This window comes from Bradysia coprophila, assembly GCF_014529535.1.
Source record: "Bradysia coprophila strain Holo2 chromosome IV unlocalized genomic scaffold, BU_Bcop_v1 contig_5, whole genome shotgun sequence".
NCBI classification, from domain to species: domain Eukaryota; kingdom Metazoa; phylum Arthropoda; class Insecta; order Diptera; family Sciaridae; genus Bradysia; species Bradysia coprophila.
Window position 1 is genome coordinate 5,746,133 of NW_023503374.1, and position 14,174 is coordinate 5,760,306.

At 35.8% G+C, this 14,174-nt stretch overlaps 1 protein-coding gene across 1 annotated transcript in view; it reads left to right on the forward strand.

The window, feature by feature from the left end:
- LOC119071890 overlaps positions 1 to 14,174 on the forward strand; it is an 89,932-nt gene that overhangs the window by 40,573 nt on the left and 35,185 nt on the right. The gene's annotated exons all lie outside the window — the stretch shown is intronic.

Genomic DNA, 14,174 nt, shown 5'->3' on the forward strand with positions numbered 1-14,174 from the left:
TTTCGACACTTGTGTCCTTCCAGTGCTCACTTATGGAGCGGAAACGTTAACTTTAACGAAAGCATCCGAAGATAAATTGAGAGTGACACAAAGAGCCATGGAACGGAGTATGCTTGGAATAACACTCAAAGACAGAATGACGAATCAATGGATTCGACAACAAACCAGGGTCATGGAAAGAATAGCATCTCTGAAATGGATCTGGGCGGGACATATTTCAAGAAGGACAGACGAACGTTGGACCAAAAAGATTATGAACTGGCGACCATATAAAAGACGAGCTATAGGTAGACCACCAGAGAGATGGACAAACGGAATTAAGAATATTGCAGGTACAAACTGGCAGCAAATGGCAATGGATCGTACGAAATGGAAAGAAGTTGGAGAGGCCTACATCAAGCAGTGGATAGAAACAGGCTGAAAAAGAAGAAGAAGTTGGTTGAAGCCGAAGTGTCCAGTAACTACCCCAGTGTATGTTTTAAGTCTTGTCCTGCTTATATTTAGTAAAAATTTCGAATTTTTAGGATTGATTCTTATGCAGTTTTTTGCTTGACGACATTTTGGAATTTTTTCCCAGTATGCTGCGAACTTAGATCTTTTAATCTTATACGCTGAACGCTTTATAGTCGCAGCGCTTCAACACATGTCTACTTAGAGGCAGTGACATTTTCAGTATGAATTTGCGTCAGCTGTTTTTCAACCGGTCCACACAAACAGTCAAAACTGTAGTCTTTACTCGGTATTACCGCTACCACGCCCGTGTATATAGCAGCTTCAACCGTTAAAAAACCTTTAAACCCTCCACCGACAATCTCTGTAGACCTTGGCTTACGAGAATCTTTTTCGAAAACTTAGTTCCGCAGTATGAAGTATTTCCATTTTAGACGGTAATTTTTGACATTTATGTTGAGCTAAGTCTGTTTGCGTACGCAGTCTGTTTTGGCTATCTACGTTTCAGCCATTTGTAAAATGCATAAAAATGTTGGCAACCTTGGATACCAAATCAAACTTCGATTTATCTCGTCGAATATCAAAAATCGTTCGAGGTGTTGAACTCTCATTTTGTGTTCGATATTCTTTTTCTATCAGTCTATATAAGTTCTGTTGGAAATACTTGAATGAAATCAAGATGTAATAGACTGCTACGTCTAGATATGTCGTCAAAACTTAACTAAAACTGATTCTATCGTTCGGTTCTTTGACAATAGACTACCAACTACAACTTTTTGTCATTATGAATGTTTCTATACTAATTAGGGAAACTCTCTACAGCCACAACTGCACATAGATTGTTATACAATATCCTGGTAACACAATATATAACCGTAACTTTATCATATTAAATTTTCCCGTCCAAAGAAAATTTATAAAATGTAGTGTAAACTGGTGTGAACCAAGTACAACAAAGTAATAAAATTAATTGTAAATTTTCCAATTAAACGGTGCAGGTATATATCATGCAGACTGTGTGTGCATACAAAGCAAATATTTTACACTCGCTGTAATACCATTTTTAATTTTCTTTTCTTTGCAAAAAAAATATTTACTATAAAGTCAGTCGAATCCTTGATACTAAACGAATGGTGCAAGATATATACCGCTCAGACTTTGCACACATTCCATTGCAACATTTTACTTACTAAAAACGTATAAAATATAAATACGAAAACTGAAGTGATGTACCGACTGGAAAACACATTCCATGCGAAATTTTCGTCTTTAAAATTACTGAATAAATTGTAAGAAGCATTTCATTGTGAATTCCGCTAAAATTCCGGTTGCCATAAATTTCTGTGTTACATTTTGTTATAATTTCATTTAGTCTTTAGGGTACGTTTGGAAGAAATTTCAGTTTTGAAGGTAATCGTTCGGATGATGAGAAAACCATAGAAAAATGTAGGGTTCGCCCTTGAAAAAATGACAAATTTTTAAATTTTTACTGAATTTTCATTAACATAATTGCATTTTCTACTCAGCTTTCAGCCCTTGCGAGATTTTTGTGCTCTATAAACCAAAATGAATACACGTGAATCTGGCTTATGCCCTGCTATTAGAATAGTTTACTTCTTAAATTCCCCAAGAAGAAAAGGTGTCCTCTCAATTTCAATGACTCACTTTATTTCGGAGTAAGTTTCTGGATGAATCTGCATTGCCAGTGGATCGGTGGCAGTGGATCGGTGGACATTTTTTTTAATTTTTTCACTGCGATTGGTAAACGTATTCAATCAGGATTTTTTTTCTTTAAATTTTAAAGTCATTATGTCGAAAAGGAACGAGCATTAACACACTTCACTTCACTTTAAAAGTTTACTACAAAAGTTCAACTTTTAATTAAATTTATCATATCTATCGGTTCATTAAGACTAGATGACGGTAATTTTCTACGCTCAATTTGACTGTTAAAAAATGTTCCTGTTCCATTTTTTCGACCCTTATACATGCACAACGGAATAGACATTTTTTTTAGAGACTATTCACAAATGACGTCTGCTTTGCTTTGACTTTGATACCCCTCCTTTTCTAAAATACTCCAATACTCCATACAAATTACAATTATTTTACATCACAGATCACAGTCACAAATCACAGACCCTCTCCTTGCTACACGCAAGAGCCATTTATGGAACAGACCCTGCCTAAGAAAGCATTTATGTTTTATAATTATTTTTTTTTTTGCCCGGTGTTTGTCTTTCAAATCAAACAAACAAAATCGTTTCTACTCTGTAATAAATTTCTGTATGGATAGGCTGTCGTGCTGGGGTATAATACGTTGAATGAATACCAATTTTCATACTCATCAAATATATATGATCGATGAGCTGGAAAAAGTACATAATACTCTCAATAACTTGTCAATTTGAACACTGAAATTTTTACTATTGGTTGGCTATATCGGCTGGTTACCAAAGGTTTCACACTAATTGTTATGGAAATATATTCAAGATTTTGGAAAGGTTGTTGGAAAAAAATAAACCTTTTGATGGGGTTGTATTAGTTGCTGAATTGTTAAATTGGTTCGTAAGAAGGTAGATTTACCGTCATTAAGAGCAGGTGAAGCTTTCAGTCATTTACTTTGAACAACGTCAATTTCGTACACAGTCCCCATTACCAATATTCCTGTAAGAAAGTGTAGAGTGAAATTCACTCTTTAACTTCGAGATGTGGCGAAAAATTGTTTGACGAAAGGTGACACCGATCGGTAGTATCGGCGATATTTATAGAGACACAAACGTAAACCGGGAGTATATGCCAAAATTTTCACTTTTGAGATCAATTACAATTTTTATGGTTGCCATAGAGGCACTCTTCCACCTCATGTCATCATTTCTTCATATTGTAATATATCCTGTGAATTCGACATGGCACTTGAACTCTGTTCTGCATTACATGAATACATCAAAAATGGTTATCAACTTTATTTCCGATTTTACTTTTGTCATTCTATTCATCATTAAAGGAAAACTGAATAACTACGACTCCAGTACACTGTACAAAGTTCAAATTGGAGGAACTGAAGCAACTATAGTTCGTGGGAAGGCACAAAAGTTTCGTCTGAACTACCCACGAATAGAAGCATGTTTTCTTTGTAACGTTCAATCACAATGTAAATTAAGACAAACTTCAAACTGACTGAATTCACACATTCCACAGAAAATTGATAGTAAAATTACAGAATTTTACACGTATCACGAACGGTGGCCACACATAAAGTTTGATGTTTTCACAGCTTCTAAATAGAATTTATTCCGCATACGACGTTACCACACATATTTTACCTGTTGGTTAAAACTTAGGGTGTATCAATTTTGACTTTTTATTTATTCTTCTTCCTTTCTCGAGAACTTCTTCCTTTCTCGAGAACTTCTTCCCTTCTCGAGAACTTCTTCCTTTCTCGAGAACTTCTTCCTTTCTCGAGAACGCTGCAGCTTTTGTATCAGCCATCCTCAAATTTTTTGTTAAACATTTTTGGTAGTGGACTTGCGTCACGTCCGCTTACTAACGTGCGGGCATGATAGACACATCAGAGGGAGAATTATTCTACGTCTTAAGATGATCAATCCAATATACATTAGACCAGTGTTCCACTGCACTTTAAGTCCTTTTAGGAACGACTAATCACCTGTTAACAACTACTACTACCAAACTAAACGATGTGCTCCAGTTAAGTTCGTGAGTATGACGAGTTCGTAGACTTTTGACATAAAATATATGGCAGCAATGTCAAAAGTTCTAAAAATTGCCATTCTTACGAACTTCGAACTTTACGAACCACAGCGGTTTACCACTATTGTTTCATAAATAGCAAAATGTATGTAAAAACAATTGAAGCAAAGGATTTTTCATTAGTCGCGGCCCACGATTCAGAGGATGTTTCAAACAAAAGAAGTACTAGATTTATTTACTATACGCTTGTCATATGTAAGAGGTTTTCAATATCACTATTCCTGGAAAACTTACGCGTGACCACTGCATACACCTCAAATCTTACAAATAATTGAGAAAATTTTGTTCACGATCCCTTAAGAGCGTTATACGATAATAACACTAAGTGAGTTGTCAACACAATTTTTTCAGTGCTATCAGCCAAATGAGATATTAATGAGAAAGAAAAAGCAAATTGGTTTTATTCACTCCATCGAAGCTTAGTTAAGATTTACATAAAAATGACTTGTCGATAACATCGAAATTTCTGGCAGAATTATAATGGCACAATGGAATGTGCCATCCATACGAACATAATATTGTTAGGTTCTTGCATCTTAAAAATGTTATTTCACTTTGAAAATATTTCCCTTCGAAGCAATTTGTATACAAACCACAAAATTAGATTAAAGAATGTTGTAAAGGACGAGCTCAAATAACGCAAAAATGATTCAAATATAATGTTTACGTTAGACGTTACACAACACAGATACATGGCTATAATATCACATAAAATATGTATTTTGTATATTCAAACCCACCGGGAAATAGTCGAGAGGGAAAATAAAATAAGCGAATTCAAGGACGAGATCATCAATAAATAGTCAATGAAATATTCGATAAAGGATCGTAAGAAATATTTTATGGATGGAAAACTTTGTTTTAAGAGTCAATTCACCAAATTTTTTGACCACTTGGAAAACAAGCTATCTCCCATATTATTGAGTCATAGCTCATTGGATTCGTCGTTCAATTCTAGCGAACAATTCTACCATTTTTTACAAAAAAAAAAAACAGTTTGGGTGTAATGTGTGTACATGTCATATGATGACAAGGGGTGGTGAATACACTTTTTTAGCAATATCTTGAGGAAAGAGGAACCCAAAAAGTTAAAACTTTGTAGGATTGTTGGCCTGTCCACTGTTATAATTGTAATAGAATTTTTTCGGTAAAATTTTTGTTTTATAATTTTTGCGTAAAAGCACAGAAAGCGTCACCTACAACGATATCAGTTGTTTTGGAATTAAACACAAGGACTTGCGTCACTTTTTACTCTTTGAAGGGTTTTTGACCGATCTATACTACGCCGTAGGTGAAATATTCGATATGCACATGACCGCAAAACCTCTCCAATTTGTTGAATTGTAACAGGTACAGCATGTATGTAGTTCTGGGGTGCCTAGCAATGTTTTAAATATAGACTATGTTCACTCTGAATCGCTACACCATTTCCCTACAGGCCCTACAGTCAAAGTGGCTTCCCGACTACACACACGGAATTTTGAAAACCGACACATTTTTTGTTTCGTGGTTTACTGGTTTTTTGTGAATTTTGCATGTGTTTTATGGAGAAATCAGAAACTCAGAGTATATGAGCAAAATGTAAAAAAATAGTGTTTTTTCAGAAAGTGTCCCTCGGAGTCGATCGGTTATGGGCTAGAATTGTCCCCCAGACACGTTACTAATAAAAAAAACTATTTTGGACGAGAATTTGGTTAAAATTTACTCTTTTATTCCAGCCGTAAAAGTCAACTTTTTTTCAAATGGCCCGCAAATCCTGCAACACAAAACTTCTGAGGTCAAATTTTGATATATGATGGTGACTGAGGTCAGCTACCATAATATGTAGTCGGCCCCTCAGAACAATGATGTTGCAGAGATACAGCACTCTTTGAAAGTTGACCATACTTTGACTGCTGGCTGGCCATGGGTGGTGAGTGCGGGAGTCAGGATGGGCTCAAATTGTCGGCCGTGGACAGGTCAACCATCCTACAAAGTTTTACCTTTTTGGGTTCCTCTTTCCTCGAGATATGTCTAAAAAAGTGTATTCACCACCCCTTGACATCATATGACATTGTACACACATTACACCCAAACTGGACTTTTTTTTTGTAAAAAATGGCAGACACCCGTTCGATAGAATTGAACGACGAACCGATTGAGCTATAACTCAATAATATCGGAGATAGCTTGTTTCAAAAATTGAAAATTTGGCTGACGAATTGTCGAATTGACTCTTAAGCAACAAAAATGTTTTGGGTAATTCTTGAAGGTAAAAGCCAATTTTTCTTATTTTTCTTTCACATTAAACAACAGCTGGATAGTCAGTGCAGTTGCATCTGTACATTTTAGGAGCATACTGTAGAACACATTTTTGATTAGAATAATGTTTTACGTCGATTCTAACGTCGAAAATAACTATTGTTGCCGCATTGCACATTGTTGCTATAAAGAAACTCTACTTTTATAAGCTAAGGGTTTCACATCAAAATCCGTCTGACTGAAGTACTAGACTTGATCCAGATTTTCAGAAAGAAGTTGGGGGAAGTTAGAAATAATACTTGATTTAGAAAACCGAAAAGAATTTTTTGTTTTACGCCTGACAGATTAAATTTGTTCCTTCTTTTGCTTCAAGTAGCGTTTAATGTTTGATGTCAAGTCTTTTATGTCTCTACTTCAACTACAAATGTTGCTATTAAAGCGAAATACTCCGCTATAGCTTCTATATCTTATCAATATTGCTCGTTTGTATCAAAGGAAAGGAAAGTATACAAACCTCACGCAGAATTTTTGATAAAGATAAACAATTGTTTCAGATCAGACGCTCCTTTAAAATGAAAAACGAGCATTTTTTTGAGAACGACTGAAATCTTAAAAAACTTCAAAGCTATTCTTTAACGTATACCTACAATTTACTCTCATACACGTCTGTGCGAGAACGTTGCGTTGAATAAACATTTCAATTTTCATTTACACCGAATTATAATATCCATCTCATTTACATATTAGAAATCGTATCTTATCCGCTCCATTTAATCTAATTTAATTTACATCTTATGAAATTAATTGTCGGTATTTTAGCTTTGACATGATAAATACATGAATTTGGTTTCTACCCCTGACGTATTTTATGGAAAAAAAAACTTTTCTTTCAAAAAGGAATGCTAATTTCCACCGTTTTTCTGCATTCAAAAAAACGAGACATTGAAGATGTAAATGAAATGTCAGCTGTGGTTAACGGAAGAGTGATTGTCTGCGGCGCACCGACTTTATCACGATCAGAACGTACGATTATACCAAAGAAAGTGTTCAAAAAATTACAGAGAGTTGTGCTGGTCCAATTCCAGCTAAAAAATATTTAGAAAATGTTTGAAAATTTAGAAATTTAGTCGTTTTGAAGACATATCAGATTAGAGTATGTGATTACACAAACACGATGCCTTTATAGCAAAAAAGAGAAGTTACACGCGGTGTGATTACCCTTGACTGCGTTAACAAGAGGTCAGCGTTTATTGTCCAAAATTGATGAATTGAATAACTCAAAGAATCGGAGAACATTCACAACATTTAAGATCTATAACAGCAAACGTTTCATTTAATAGATTTTGGAACAAGGTCGAAAATAAATCTGAACATAAATCGACATACAGTCACATTAACCCAATTTTTGTACGATGGCAACTGGTAACAAACATCAGACAATTTTATCGGAAAATCTTTACATTATACCACCCTTATGGAAACTGTAATTTTTTCCTTATAAATCGGATTCAAATCTTTCACAAACGTATTCGAAAAAATTCGTAAAGTATTTCGAAGAGTATCTCTGTCTGGGTAGTTAGTATAATAATTGTTTTCGTATTTTACTATGCGACTGTCGTTAAGTCTTGCTGGTCTTGCTTGAAGTAAATGTTAGTAAATATCAGTCTTAAATTATAAATAATATATGATATAAAAGGACTGTTACTTGCACAGAAACCGTTCATTTCATCAATGAAGCATTTTTTCGGTGTCCTGCCCTGAGCATGTAAAATATTGTACGTAACTCGGCTTCGCCTCGGATCAACAAACTTCACAAACCTCGATTTTTCAACTTTCCCGTCCTTGTGACGTAAACATCTATTTCTGATGTACCGTCTAAATGAATGAAACTGAGGGAGTTAGTCATAAAGTATGTCACGCAATATGGAGTGTGAGGACTATAAAACTCGTGTTTCAAGACATCTGGAAAATGTCGTATCTTGCGTGAAATACTTTATGACTCGCCCCTCTCTCACAATAGGTTGGTTCTTCATGTGTTTTATTCGTTCGATTTGTTCCAATCTGACATTATTTTACAATGATTTTTCGTTATTGAAATCTAGAATTATTTTTTAAAGTGCGTTACAAAGTTCAAGCTAGGTCAGCTAGGTTCATTTCACGTTCGGACTGCATTGTATATCGATCAACCGCCAAGTGTAACGTTCTATCATTACGATGTATGGTACAAGGAGGAAAAACATCTACGATTACCACATTAAAATTTTCGAGCATTTTATTTAGCAACTCATTGGTTAACGCATTCACGTTCAGCCTTTTTATCGACACAAACTTGAGACTGCCTTTGTGTTTACATAAGTAATTCAAATCCTGTACATTCACATCACATCCATTCAATGTCAGTGATTCTAATTTTTTGAATCCATTTATAATCGGTCTGATTTGAACATTGGAATTGCAATCATTCGGTCTTAAACTTAAAATCAGTTTGATAAGGTTCGGATAGGATGCAATGAATTTAGTCATCCATGGGTTGTACGGGCCTCTGCCAGTGAATGACAATTTTCTGAGCTTTGGATTGAAATAATCGTCCTGGTCGTCTGAAGGAGCAGCAGAGATATATCTCATTTCTAAATCTTCAACAAAATTGAAATTTGTCATAATCGAATCGACCTCTTCTGTTCCTTCAAAATAGTAACCCGGTAGGACCTTGAGATGCTTTAAGTTCGGTGCTGATTTGGCAAGTGGACGGAAAAGATCAAAAGACGTTTTAAAGTATCCGCCAATAGTCAGCGAAATAATTGAATTGTTGTTCGACTCCGCAAGTATTTTTAATTTACTTCTAGAATCATCGTATTTATGGGAAAATTGTATCCTCAAATCTTTCAAGTTTTTCAAGTTTCTGATACTTACGAAAGACTGCTCTGGTGTTCCAGTGACGTCTATTCCGAGTGTCTCCAATTTTGAGAGATCTCCTACAGCCTTCATAATGTGGTCATCAACGCGAGGTTTATCAGGAGTAAATTGATACGGTAAAATTAGAGACTTCAAGTCCGTTAGTTTCGAGAAAATCGCTGCTATTGTGACGCTGTTCATTTTGGGGTCTTTAATTTCCATAGATTCTAATCTCAGCTTATCGAAAATGTCCGTAGACACATCACCATCATCTGCTCGACTCTCGTAAATCTGCCGACATATTAATACCAATTTCTTGATGTTCAGTTGTCGGTTGATTACACCCATCAATCCATCCCAGTCGTAATTTTCTACTTTTAGTTCCTTAAGAACTCCGGCTGGTAGACGTTTGAGAACACCAAAATACTCGATACCATTAATGGCCAGTGATTTCAGATTGTTTAAGTTTAAATCATCCGTACAGTGTTGCTTATGCGTTGACTCTCTATTGGCACGAAGAAATTGGAAATCCAAATGTTCAACGTTTGGAATGGACATTAGAATTTTCAGGAAATTAGATTCGTCCATTTCAACGTCTACATATTCCAATGATTTGATCGTCGTTGAAAATTTTTCCACAATAGCATTTATCGGCCGCTGCTCGAATTCCGCGCGGGGGACAAGCAGGTCTTTAATTAACACCTTCGATATTTTTCGATTCGTTTTACCAATGCTCTGCAGCCATTGAGAATTCATCTGGTTGTTTATCCGTAGGCAAATGTTCGCATCATTCATTGTGCAGATGATGCTGTAGAACAGCTTGATGGTTAATGAAATTTCGTCGTACTTAGGCAGATAGCTGAAGATGTTCATCAGCATCTCGACTGGTAGCTGTTCGATTTTCATATTCTCTTAGCTTGCACACTGTTTTCACACTACAACTTCGAATTTATAGTAACAATAATTTCGCGCTAAATTCGGTCTTTCCGTTCTTGACAAAATGGGCTATATTAAACTGATAAAACACATTGTCACGCTTATTTGAGCCGTACTTTTCACGGAATCGGCTGATGTCAAAGTATAGTGAATTCATATTAAGACGTGTGATTGTCAATGCGATCATGGCTGATAATAAGTGTAAATGCCATTATGAAATGCACTATACTTTGTCATAGTGTATTTTGTTATCACACACACCCACACAAATTCATTACGCTTTACTTGATATATTTGATATTCATGTCATTAGAGAGTTTTCGGCTTGACATACGGATAAAAACTGACATTTCTATCACAAAAGAATGAATAGCATAATGCTCTGCAGCACGTTATAGCTGTCTCATTTTTTCGCATGCATGAGATAAGAATGTTAGTTCAATGGGTTGTGATTTTCGCCATTTTAAGAAGAAGAAGAATGACGTTTCAGGCCTATGACGCTCAGTAAATACACAATTTGTGAAACTATTTATGTTTCAGGCATGCAGTATACGTTGAATGAATTGGTTTATTGAGTCTATATCTCAATTTCAATAGATCATTGACGTGAAAAATCAAAAAGAAAATGTTGACATTGGCGCTGGCGATCAGTTTCGACGGTCAAACCATGAACTTTCATCACAACCCATTCGAAAACTCAAAAGTCTTCGGCGCAAATAATCACTACAATAAGTACATATTATTCGCACCAGGGGGCTAATAGTCAGTAATAGTTATTTACGTATTGAATATTTCGTCTTTTACTAGCTACCCGTGTTATGGTCTAGGAATATATTTTCTTTTGGCCATAAACACATAGGGAAAAAGAACACTTATTCGAGAGTTAGAAAGGTTGATAGGAATCTCGCGCCGCGTCATTCACAATAATTCACATTTTGACACATTTTGTATAAGGAAGATGTCACTTTGTGAGTTATTGTGAATGACGCGGCGCGAGATTCCCTAACACCAGTTAGAAACTTGATTTCACCACGCGTGGTTCAGTTTCGTTACAGATAGCAAGTAAGAGACAAAATATTGAAATTGCATAACAACGGCAGCAAGTAAAAGACGAAATATTCAAATCGTATTTCCCATATTTTCATAATAATTTTAATAGTACATTTCGTACCTAGGACTAAAAGTCTTTTTTAGCGTGTGAGAAGTTTACAGACAGAGCCGAAGGCGTTGTGGATGATATATTTTAGGCAATTTCGCGAGTTGTATCCCAACAGATGCGTATACAACTTTCTGCCACCGAGAATTGAAATACGACTCTTTTCAGCACTCATTTTAGTGTTGTAAATTGACTTATTTCAGCACCCGTTTGATGGGATATTTCAACACTCAAAGCAGTGTTGTTATGGAATTTGTATGAGTTATTACAGCATTCGTTTTAGAAAATGCAAAGCAATGTGATCGATCAAATTTGAAGAGTGATTGTTTACCATGAAAATTATGATTTTTTGGGCATTTGTCTATTTCAATTCTCGGTTAGCACAAAGCATGATGTGTTACACGTATTGTAATGAGCTTTTTTCAGCACACGACCCAATTTTCCTTACTTGCTCCGCTCGGAAGGAAAACTTGGATCTAGTGCTGAAAAAATCAACATTACAATACTTGTAACACAACATACTATTTCATGTAAGGGTCCGAAAACCAGAGAAAAATTGTGCACAACCTCAGTTTTCGGCCCCGACACATGAAAACGCTATTATAATGCCAGTTGCAATGGTTCCAATAGTTCATTGTCAATGTCATTTGAGTATCTGTTTTTTACGATTTTACAACTCGCGAAATTGCCGAAAAACAATCGTCCAATTTGGACGACCCAATTTTCCTTACTCGCTCCGCTCGGAAGGAAAACTTGGATCTAGTGCTGAAAAAATCAACATTACAATACTTGTAACACAACATACTATTTCATGTAAGGGTCCGAAAACCAGAGAAAAATTGTGCACAACCTCAGTTTTCGGCCCCGACACATGAAAACGCTATTATAATGCCAGTTGCAATGGTTCCAATAGTTCATTGTCAATGTCATTTGAGTATCTGTTTTTTACGATTTTACTACTCGCGAAATTGCCGAAAAACAATCGTCCAAAAGAGATACAAAAATAACTTTTTCATGTGTCGGGGCCGAAAATGAGGGAGTTTCGAGATTTTTCTCGGGTTTTCGACCCCTTACATGAAAATTTTTTTGAGTATCTGTTTTGGACGATTGATTTTAGGCACTTTCGCATGTAGCCCTCACTTCGTTCGGGCTACAACTCGCGAAATTGCCTAAAAACAATCGTCCAAAACAGATACACAAATAACTAATTCATCTTTCAACCAGCTAACCTCAATTTCGAAAAATAAACGCTTGTTCAATCGAAAGTTTTACAGTTTTACTGTCGCTGTCTTGGGAAGGGATCAGTGGAAACAACTGATGATGGGTAGATCACGCTATCCTCAGACCGCCACTGAATCCTGAGGTCGAAACAGCTTTGCCGTCTTTGTTAAAGTCACTTAACGTGAGCCATGAGTGGGCATGGAAGAGCAAAAGCTCTGTTTGTTCTGCTTTCTTTTATTATTTTCATTGTATTTTAGCAATTCATCTGTAGGCATTTCAGCTGGGGGTATTTTTAGTGATCCCAAACGTCCTGTATAAGGACGCAACGTTTGATCTGCACAGGATATTCAATCAATGATTGAATGAATTGTCTGCCTTTATAGTACGAATGACAAAGACGACAATATGGTTTTCCCGACGATAATATCGTTTTATGCAACAATATTATCGTCCGTGCAACGATATTATCGCCCATGAAACGATGTTATCGTCGATTGAAACGACATTATTGTTTTTGAGACGATAATATCGTTTCATGCAGCAATATTATCGTTTCTGAAGTGATAATATCACCCGTGAAACGATATTATCGTACAGAAAACGATACTATCGCCGATTGAAACGATATTATTGTTTCTGAAACAATAATATCGTCCCAGCAACGCTATTATCGTCCATTAAACGATATTATCGCCGCTGCAACGATAATACAAAATATTATGAAAGATATTGATGCTCTACTCTCAGTGTGCAAATAGTCTCTATAATACTTCGGCACGGTGCAAATAGAAAGAATATTTTTTTAAAGGGCATCAACAGTTATATGAAGAATTTGGACTGATTACCGACACAAAGGACCTTCATTTAAATTTACATTTACACAACTATTAATTCATTTATCTGATTTCGCGTGCGAATAACCCTAAATCGACTAATCGCACACTCGTGTCCTAGATAGTCACTTCGTTGTCTTTTTATTTATAGTGTGACAATAGTCACATTCTAATACTCTTCATCATAGTTTAGCTAGTGGCCAATAGCCACAGTATAACAAAGAGACCCAACTGGAGTTACAAAATCTAGTTAGTCGAGGAATAAGTATGGTGAAGGATTCGTCTCACTTTGAATACCAGAGAAGAGATATATCATATTATCTTACTAGGGAAATCGTGCAACGTCTCGGAGCAGGTTAAATTTAATTCATTCAAAATAGACTTAGTCGCCAGATGGAGGACCTAGGCAATATATCGAAACTAGTATGATCTGCAGTCAGAGTTAGAATAGTGAAAGTATTCAAGGTTAATTAGGTCAACTTCAGATGGACCTGTCTTGTTGCCTTGTTTAGAGATTTTGTCATGAATACGTTTCCAACTCTAGCACTGACAAATACGATGGGAAGCCACTTGAAACTCACGTGAATTTGATCTGTTGGAACCAAGACTTAATTTGTTGAAGGTTGAAGATAACAGACAGACCCATTAAGTAAATCGAAGAATTGTAAATT